This window comes from Ranitomeya variabilis, chromosome 3, assembly GCF_051348905.1.
Source record: "Ranitomeya variabilis isolate aRanVar5 chromosome 3, aRanVar5.hap1, whole genome shotgun sequence".
In the NCBI taxonomy this organism is placed as follows: Eukaryota; Metazoa; Chordata; class Amphibia; order Anura; family Dendrobatidae; genus Ranitomeya; species Ranitomeya variabilis.
Genome location: NC_135234.1, coordinates 231,699,675 through 231,710,233, shown reverse-complemented (window position 1 = coordinate 231,710,233; position 10,559 = coordinate 231,699,675). Strand labels below are relative to the sequence as shown.

General features: G+C 45.2%; 1 long non-coding RNA gene across 1 annotated transcript; it reads left to right on the top strand.

The window, feature by feature from the left end:
• Positions 1-313: 313 nt before the first annotated feature.
• Positions 314-1,823, top strand: LOC143818103 (uncharacterized). The gene is made up of 3 exons (XR_013224314.1): positions 314-565; positions 713-872; positions 1,794-1,823. It is a non-coding gene; the product is annotated as an uncharacterized LOC143818103 (long non-coding RNA).
• The last annotated feature ends 8,736 nt before the right edge of the window (positions 1,824-10,559 follow it).

Genomic DNA, 10,559 nt, shown 5'->3' with positions numbered 1-10,559 from the left:
CGACTCGAGCAACACCCCACCGCAGAGGAGTGCGGTGAGTACATGATCTACTATTGCTTACTATTCGCTGTCATTTGTAGATGGGTCACTCAACTTTTTGGTAAACTATTTTGCAGGCTTCTTCAAGTGAGGAGGAGAACCAGGAGGAAGAGAGGGAGCAGGAGCAGGGACCACGGGGCCAAGCTGTGGTTGCATCACGGAGAGTAAGAATTTTTTTCAAACCTATTCATTTTTTTTGTTTAACTTTTTTTTTTTGGCAGGTATGGGGGGTGGTGGGAGGTTGTGGTGTTGTGTGTAGTAGGTGGCGGTGGAGGAGGTAGGGACAATTTTTTTTATCTTTCAAACATTAATATTTTCCATTTTTTCTAGGTTTCACAACGGTCCCTGGATGAACCACTGGATATTGACATGATGGTGGCATCCATTGAAGAACGGGGCCCGTTGTGGGACAGCCGTGACCCCCGGCACGCGGACAAGGGCATATTGCGCCGTCTGTGGATAGAGGTGGCACTATCGCTGTGGGATGGCTTCGACAGCGCTTCACCCAAGGCCAAAGCTAGTTTCCGTAAGTATTTACAAAATGCTGCTGTGACCCATCATGCCAGGATTACACAACCGTCTGTGATGTCTTCTATTGGGATTGCACACGGTTGCGTAATCGTTTTCAAAATATTATCTAAAACATTTTTTTTTTTTTTTAATTTATACACAGTTAAACAATTGAAGACCAGATGGCGCTCCATGAAGGACCGTTTCAAGAGGGGCCTGAAAAAGGAGGGACAGACTCGTAGTGGTGCTGCCGCTTCAAGGACCTCGGTGTACAAGTACAACCGTATACTGCAGTTCTTGCGACCGGTCCTTGGAAGCAGAGAGTAAGTATAGTACCTATGCACACACCTAGTTTTTATAACATTCCTATTCACATACTACATTCCAGCCACGTAGCTTATTGCCCAGCCATTTATTTTGGCAAGTACCAAGTATAGAAGGGAAGAAAAAAAGACAAGCTCACCGAGGCGTGAAAAGTAAAAAATACATAATTTTATCCTCTTCAATCATAAGCAGAGGATGAAACATCAGCACAATACAATAGACACTATCTACGCGTTTTAGGTGACAGGGAACATCAGACCTGAAACGCGTACATAGTGTTTTTATTGTATTGTGCTGATGTTTCATCCTCGGCTACTGATTGAAGTGAATAAAGTATTTTGTTTTTACTTTTCACGCCTCGTTGACCTTGAATTTTTTATTCATTTCTGGTCTTCTCACACTTGACACAGCAGCGCCTCCCTTCTGGGATTACTACAATGTTGAGCTTGACTTACTAGCAATTTCACTGAAATCAGAAGTATACAGAACACAGTAGATTGGACATGCCCAGCCAATATTTAATAGTGGAGTAGTATAGTGGCTATCCAGGTGTATCCGCGATTTTTTAGACACAAAAAAGTAAAATATAATCGATACGGCATACATTCCACTGCAAAGCAGGTTATGTTCCCATGGTTACTCAGCTCGCAGGACCTGTGATGACGTCTCGGTCACATGACCGTGACGTCATGGCAGTTCCAACTTAAGCATAATTGTGTGGCGTTGCAAACCACAACCATGGGTGACTATTGTGAATTAAATAAATACCTTTTTTTTAATATTGATGGTGCATATGCAGTGTCAATATTAAAAATAGGTTAATATTAATGGCGGCAATGGATATCTGGCGGTAAAGTTAATTAATGACGCATGTTAAATGTGATATTTAGTATACTAAAGGTTTCCTTATGTTTTCACAGAACACACAGCAGCACCCGCGAGACTGTCCGACTCTCTGGAGCGGTACTTTGTGAAGCGCCATCTGAACAGTCGCAGCCATCCCACAGCGAGAGCAGGTCTGCACCACCCCAATCTGGCGAACCGGCAGCCGGTCCATCAGATGTTCCCCTGGCCGAGGCCTCTGTCACTCCTTCCTTTAGGTCTTCCCGACAGCGTCAGCGGGCCTCGGACAGGGAGGTCATGCCCGAATTTTTACATCTGAGCACCGTTTTTCAGAATGGTTTCAAGGCGATGTGCGATAAAATGTCCAATCTCGAACGTCGTCTTGAAAACATCGAAACGGAGCTCTCGAGGCCGGCCAAACATTTTTTTAATGCCATTTACAAGGGCATAGTTGAACATCTTACGCCGGAACTCCAGATTTCGGTCATGCAGGGCTGCAACAATGTATATGTCAGTGCTCTGCAGCAGGCTCGGGTCATGCAGTCAGCGACAACTATGCCCGCAGTACCATCGCTGGCTGCCATGACTCCGACTCCTGCTGCAGAGCACCACCACAGAGCTCCGCGTGCCGAGGGCCACCGCCACCGCCACCGCCACCACAGAACAGACCCCGAAAGTTCAGAGCATGACAGGCCTTCAAGGGGACACAGACGGGAAGCCGACCCACACCCAGAGGGAGAGAGGAGGAAAAAGAAGAAGAAGATGACGACGACGACAAGCACTACAACCTTGGCTATGGCTGCTCCCAAAAGTACCACCAGAAAACACTCCGGGTCTACCCGGAGCACAACAAGTACCAAGGCTGGGTCTACACGGAGTACACCCAGTACCCAGCCTGGGTCTACAAGGAGTACACCCTCTACACAGCCTGGGTCTACCCGGAGCCGGAGTAGCCAGCCAAGGACACTGGTCGTCCCTCCTCCTCCCTCATCTCCTGCTCTGGTAGTGTCGCCAACATCAACTGGCTGGATTGATGGCATCCCGTCTAGTGTCATAGACTATGCTGCTTCCTCCCCCTCGTCCTCCGCCTCGGTCTCCTCAACACCCCCAAAAAGTGTGGGATATCAATCCCCTTTCGTTGCGGATGTTGGTACCCCCTAATAACATTTCCCTTTTTTTTTTTGTACCCTAAATAAATGTTCCTTTTTTTAAAAAAAAAAAATTGTTTTTATTGTCTCAAAGTTTGCACCAAATCACACCTTGCGCCGTATACACAAATCTTGTCTTTGTAACACCTGATGTGCAATGTCTGACAATATTTATCAAATTTTTTTTTTCATTGTTTATAGGGCTGTCGCTCATTGTACTCTGATGTTACAAATACAAACAGGGGGGCGGCGGACACATAGATCTTTATTTTTAACACTATTCTTCATATTTTCTCTACAGCTAACGCTGCTGCAGGGAAGATATGAATACCGGCTTCAGCACCATGTGGGGGGGACAGCGCTTTTTACTGTAGCGCTGTCTCCTGCACGCACACGGACCCCAGACGGAGAATGTCCGTGTGAGGTCCGTGTTTTACTAGGACCCATTGACTCTATTGGGTCCGTGTAAAACGTGCGCTCCCACGAACACTGACATGTCTCCGTGTTTGGCACACGGAGACACGGTCCGCAAAAAATCAATGACATCTGAACAGATGCATTGATTTTTATGGGTCTACGTGTGTAAGTGTCTCTGGTACGTGAGGAAACTGTCACCTCACGTACCGGAATCACTGACGTGTGAAACCGGCCTTAAGAATATTGGTCAGGTGAGGTGGAAGCAATGTTCACAGTGTCGCCACTATTTGACTCTGGACGTATTCTAGCATCCTGAGTACAATAGTGTTCACTCTGTACAGTTTTGCAAACATTATCGTCTCCCTCCTTGTCAAGCCAGGTTCCATATGCACATAGTCTGCAGGATTAAAAATGGTTGACAAGGTGGGAGCCGATTATGTTATACGCCAAAACTGTGGAACAGACAAATTTTTGGGTACACACATTACTTTCAATAAAATTGGATTTCACAATTCTATTACTATGGAAAAACGTATGGGTGATTTGTTTTTTGAAAATGGAAAGGCACAAGAACTTTATTTCAAAACACAACGCATTATACAATTATGGGACATTATAACAATAACCATATAATAACCATACATAGGATGGTTAAATGACATGGACACAACAGTGTTTACATGACATCATAACACAAAGATTAAACCATGTGATCTTGCCATGAAACACGGCCAACATCAGAAACAAAGTATGCAGCAAATTGGTCCCTCATATGAGCAATCTCCACAGTTGTCCGCAGAGGATTAGCTTGATAATCAGGCAATGGATTTGGTATGGGTTCATCGAGTTCAACGTTGACTCTCTCTTTATCAATAATGAAATTGTGGAGAACCACACACGCCTTCACCACCTCATCCACTGTCTCAATTTTCAAATTTATAGCGGATCCTAAGATACGCCATTTGGAGGCCAGGATGCCAAAGGCGCACTCCACAGTTCTTCTGGCCCTGGACAGTCTATAATTAAAAATACTTTTGGTGCGGTCCAACCCCCGACTGGAGTACGGTTTAAGTAGGTTGCCACTCATTTGAAAAGCCTCATCCCCAACCACAACAAATGGCAGGGCCGGTCCTTCGGTGTTGGGAAGAGGTCGTGGCTGGGGGAAATTAAAATTGTTCTCGTATAATCTTTGGCCCATGTCTGACTCCTTAAATGTCCGTGAATCATTGGCACGGCCAAATGCTCCAATGTCCACGGCAAGAAACCTGCAGTCAGCACCTGCAATGGCCATGAGGACGGTGGAAAAGTGTTTTTTGTAGTTAAAAAACAGCGAACCACTTCGTGCAGGCTTTAAAATCCGAATGTGCTTCCCGTCAACTGCTCCAATACAATTAGGGAAGGAACACACTTGTTCGAATTTTTGGGCGTTGGCCTGCCATATTTCTGTTGTAGGGATGGGTAAAAACTCCTCCCGGAGGTTGTCCCACAATGCACGGCATGTGTCGGCAATAATACCAGACAGTGTGGAGACTCCAATCCGAAACTGGAAATGCAGTGATCTCAATGTCTCTCCAGTAGCAAGGAAACTGACAAGAAGAAAAATAAAAAATAATGTAATTAATTACATTGTTTTGAAATAATTTTTCATTATTAATTACAATCCCCCACCCCACAAATCCAAAACACGTAACTTTAACCCTTTCACGACATGCGCCGTACATGTACTGTGCATGCCGTGTCTCCCCCTTTGATGTGGGCTCCGGCGCTGAGCCCACATCAAAGTTGCAACATGTCAGCTGTTTTGGACAGCTGACGTGCGCGCAATAGCGGCGGGTGAAATCGCTATTCACCCGCGGCTATTAACCTGTTAAATGCCGCTGTCAAACGCAGACAGCGGCATTTAACTACCGCATGGAATTTTTTTTTACACCATTTAGATAAAAAATAACCTAGTCATAGGTGTCTATGAACTCGTACTGACCTGGAGAATCATAATGGCAGGTTAGTTTTAGCATTTAGTAAACCTAGCACAAAAAAAAAAAAAAAAGTGTGGGATTGCACTTTTTTTGCAATTTCGCCGCACTTGAAATTTTTTTTCCCGTTTTCTATTACATGACATGGTAAAATGATGTCATTCAAAAGTACAACTCGTCACGCAAAAAATAAGCCCTCACATGGCCATATTGACGGAAAAATAAAAAAGTTATGGCTCTGGGAAGGAGGTGAGCGAAAAACGAAAACACAAAAATGAAAAAGGGCCGCGGGGTGAAGGGTTTAAAAAATGGCAAGAACATATAAATCCTTCACATTGCATTACGTACCGTAGAGTCACCAGCAGACGTTCCTCGGGGGAAATCGATTTACGGAGCTGCGTGTCCTGCCTGGAAATGGTTCCTTCCACCAGACGCAACAGATATCGGAAGCTGTTTTGTGACATCCTTGTGTATTCAAAGTATTTATCCTGGTTCTCATTTAATTCGCCAAACAGACAGTGATAGGCTCCACGACTCTCTCGGACTTCCACTATAGGGTGTAGCCAAAAACGCCGATGACACCTTCTCCGTAGTTTGTCCCTTTTCCTCTGTTCATGACAGGCAATAGCATAAGCAATAGCAAGGGCTAATTCCAGCTCAAATTTGAGGTAGATAATCTCCATGGGACGATCCATCTTGATGCTCTATGGTTGGAAATAATCTATGCCGGGGTATATATACCACTATTACATTAATACCCACCCTCATCTACCCATTGGTGGCATTATCTATTGTCTAAACACTAGACCCACCCTCTTCTATTCATTGGTGATGTTTAGCTAGTGTCTAGACACTAAATTGTTACATCATTGTTTGACAACGCATGCGTCGTAAAACGCTGCGTTTTTTGTTAAAACGCACCAAAAACGCACAAAAAACGCAGCGTTTTACGACGCATCCGTCCGACGCGTGCGTTTAAAAAGGTGCGTTTTTGCGTGCGTTTCCGATGCGTCGTGCGTTGCGTCTGCGACGCTGCGTCGCATGACGCTAATGTGAACGTAGCCTTAGCTCAACCAGGGAGGCCTGGTTAATAGTCTCAGGTTTTTGCAGAGCAGAAACAGCTTACATGTCCAGCAAATGAGATGGAAGTAAACACAAGCAGCAGATGAAGGAGGATTACTGGAAACTGGTGTATGTAGCAGGAACTCAGAGCAGAGCAGCAGGATCACCACACAGATTCACAGGAGCAGGTATATAGCCAGGGAGTAATCAGAGGTCAGGAGCTGGATGCAAGGCAGAATACTCTAGCACAGACTGAAGGCTGGGGTGGAGTTTTATAGCAGGAAGACACAGTGCACATGAGACCAAAGATGCCATCTTGGAAAAGGGCAGTATTGCACAAAAGGTAAAAATTGTTCAGAGTCCTGACATTACTCCCTCATTAGAAGCGGCCTCAGGACGATCCTGGACCTGGTTTCTTAGTGAATCTCTGATGAAAACGAGAAATCTTCTGTTGGGCATTGATGTTTTCCACAGGTTCCCAAGAGTCTTCCTCAGGGGGATATCCCTGCCATCTTATCAGATATTGGAGCCGATTCCTGCGAATCCTGGGATCAATAATTTCCTCCACCACAAATTGTTCTTGCCCATCGATCACCACAGGCTGCGGAGGTGGCACAACATGTCCCTGGAAGGTATTAGGAGATACAGGCTTTAGTAAAGATACATGAAAAACTGGGTGTACCTTCATAGTCCTAGGCAGCTTCAGCCGGCAGGCCACAGAGCTCACAATACCGTTGATCTTGAAAGGGCCAATGAATTTCTGTCCAAGTTTTTGTGAAGGAACTATTAACTTCAGATTCTTAGTTGCTAACCACACGGAATCTCCTACCTTGAACATGGGTGCAGGTTTACGGAATCTATCAGCCGGTCTCTTATAACGTTCTTGAGCTGTGGTCAGGGATTCCTTCAGAACCTCCAGATTTTGTCTCATCGCAGTCAGCTTTTCCTCCACTGCCGGAACCGGAGAATTAATTGGAGACCTAGGTAAAATACATGGATGATAACCCAGATTGGCAAAGAAAGGTGTAAATTTAGTGGAGGCGCTCTGAGAATTATTATATGAAAATTCGGCTAACGGCAGCAACTTCAACCAATCATCCTGGAGATGGCTGACATAGCATCTTAGATATTGTTCCAGTGTCTGGTTGGTACGCTCAGTCTGACCATTTGTCTGGGGATGGTAAGCGGAAGAGAGTCAGACATTAATATTGAGTGCAGAGCAAAACCCCTTCCAGAATCTTGAAGTGAACTGTACTCCACGGTCAGAGATGATCTCATCCGGAACCCCATGCAACCGAAAGACATTCTGTATAACCAAGTTCACTGAATCTTTAGCTGAGGGGAGGCCGGTGCATGGAACAAAATGAGCAGCTTTAGTCAAGCGATCAACTACCACCATGATTGTATTCATGCCCCCCGATGTAGGCAGCTCCACAATAAAGTCCATTGATATAGACCCCCAAGGGCGGGACGGAACAGGTAATGGTTGTAGAAGACCCATAGGTGCCACATGAGGAGTCTTGTAATGGGCACATACCTCGCAAGAGAGAACATAGTCCTTGGTATCCTTCAGGCAAGTTGGCCACCAGAAGAATCGGCTCAGGAACTCTTGTGTCTTCTGTACCCCCCTGTGACCAGCCAACTTGGAGTCATGTACCAACTTGAGGATCTGCAGACGGACGACCTCAGGGATGTAGATACGTCGATCTCTGAACTACATGCCACCCTCAAAGACAAGATTAATATCCACAGGTGGGTTGGCCAGAAATACATCACCGTCATAGGCCTCCCTGCACTCCTTCCACAAGTCCTGATCGTGGATAACTCCAATGAAATTGGCATCAGATAGAATGGTCTTGGACGGGGCTCCAGGTACGGAATCCACAGCATGGATTTGGGATAAAGCATCAGCCTTCCCATTACAAGAACCTGGACGGTACGAGATAGCAAAGTTAAATTGATTTAAAAATAAGTTCCAACGAGCCTGATGAGGAGAAAGACATCTAGCGGATCTAAGGGACTCTAAATTGCGATGGTCAGTTAGCACTATGATCTGTTGTGCAGCTCCTTGCAGATGATGCCTCCATTCTTTGAAAGCTGCAATAATAGCCAGAAATTCCTTGTCTCCCACATCGTAATTCTTCTCTGCTGAGGTTAGTCTAGGGGAAAAGAAAGCACAAGGATGTAGCAGACCCTTCTCTCCAGTTCTTTGGGAGAGAATAGCCCCCAAAGCATTATCAGAAGCGTCCACCTCCACAATGAATGAAAGTGTTGGATCTGGGTGTATCAACAGTGGTGCTGATGTGAAACAGATCTTAAGCCGATCAAAAGCTTCTTGAGCCTGTGATGACCACTTAAAGGGCTTTTCCTTCTTTGTCAAGGAAGTAATGAAACGGACAATATCAGAAAAATTTCGAATGAAGCGTCTGTAGAAATTTGCAAAACCAATAAAACGTTGGACCTCCTTAACGTTCTTGGGTACTGGCCAGTCAAGGATAGCCTGAATCTTACCAGATTCCATGTTCATCCCCTGGGGAGAGATGATATAACCTAAGAACTGTATCTCAGAACAATGGAACTCGCATTTCTCCAGCTTGATATACAGATGGTTCTCTTTCAGACGTCTTAAAACAGCTTTGACATGTTCTTCATGTTCCTGTAGAGAGTCAGAAAAGATTAGAATATCGTCCAAATAGATCACCACAAACTGGTCCAACAAATCTCTGAAAATGTCATTAGCAAGGTGTTGAAACGTTGCAGGGGCATTACAAAGCCCGAAGGGCATCACGAGATATTCAAAGTGTCCATACCGGCATCGGAATGCTGTCTTCCACTCATCCCCTGGACGAATACGCACCAAATTATAAGCCCCACAAAGATCCAGTTTAGAGAACACCTTAGCATGGCGGACTCTTTCCAGTAATTCGGGAATCAGAGGCAAAGGGTAACGGTTTCGTACGGTTACCTTATTGAGTTCCCGATAGTCAACACAGGGTCTCAGGGTCCCATCCTTCTTTTTTACAAAAAATATAGGTGCCCCTGCTGGTGAGGAAGAAGGACGTATGAAGCCTTTGGCCAGATTTTCATCAATATACTCCTTTAAGGCTTGAAGCTCAGGTGCCGCCAAAGGGTATACGTTACCAAAAGGAATAGCTGCCCCAGGAAGCAGCTCAATGGGACAGTCATAATGCCTGTGTGGAGGAAGCTGATCTGCATTCTTCTTGTCACAGAGGTCAGAGAACTCTTTATATGCTGGAGGTAAAGAAAATACCTGTACATGTGGTTCCGTAGCCGTGGACTCAGGGACAGCTTCTGTTAATGCTGACTTGCTCCTTGTTGGAAAGATAATCTCCTTGGTCTCCCAGTTGATAATTGGGTTCTGAGAACGCAACCAAGGAATGCCTAAAATCACAGGAAAATGAGGAGAAGAAATTAGCAAGAAAGAAAGTTGCTCCTGATGATTAGGCTCCAACAAAATTTCAAGGGTTCCGGTCTCCTGAACCACAGGCCCAGAGATTAAAGGTGACCCATTCACTGTTTCCATGGTAATTGGAGAGGCTCTTTGCTGAATTTCAATACCATCTTCCTTGGCAAATGCGATATCCATGAAATTGCCACCTGCACCTGAGTCAATCATAGCTGCACTGGAAATCCACTGTCCTGAACACAGGATCTTAATAGGGAGAGAACAGTGAGAGTTCTTCTCCTTCAGCTCCTTGGGGGGTGAAGTCATAGAAAGTGAATGGAATACAGCGTTTAAAGGCAGGCTACATTCAGAGATGTCAGATTTATCATCACAGTTGTCATACTCCCCTACTGCTGCTAGCACCTTGTTAGGCCATCTAGGACACTTAGGACAATTTATCAAGAAGTGGTCAGACTGGCCGCAGTAAAAACATAGACTTTCACGAAGGCGATGCTCCCGGCGCTCATTGATCTCGCGCCTCTGAACGGAATCAATATGCATGGGCACCTCCTCCACCTCCCGAGAGGTTTTACCTGCAGGTTCTTTGGAAGGAAGGGAAAAGTTAGAAATACGGTTATATGCAGCAAATTTCTCCTGCCCACGCTCAGTAAGGCGAATGTCTATGCGCACACAATGCTGTATAAATGTCTCTAGCTCTTGTGGTGACTCAGAGCGAGCTAGTTCATCTTTTATAATACTAGACAGACCCCTTTTAAAAATAGGCAATTGTGCATAACTGTCCCAATTGGTATCTACCGCTAATCTCCTGAATTCAGT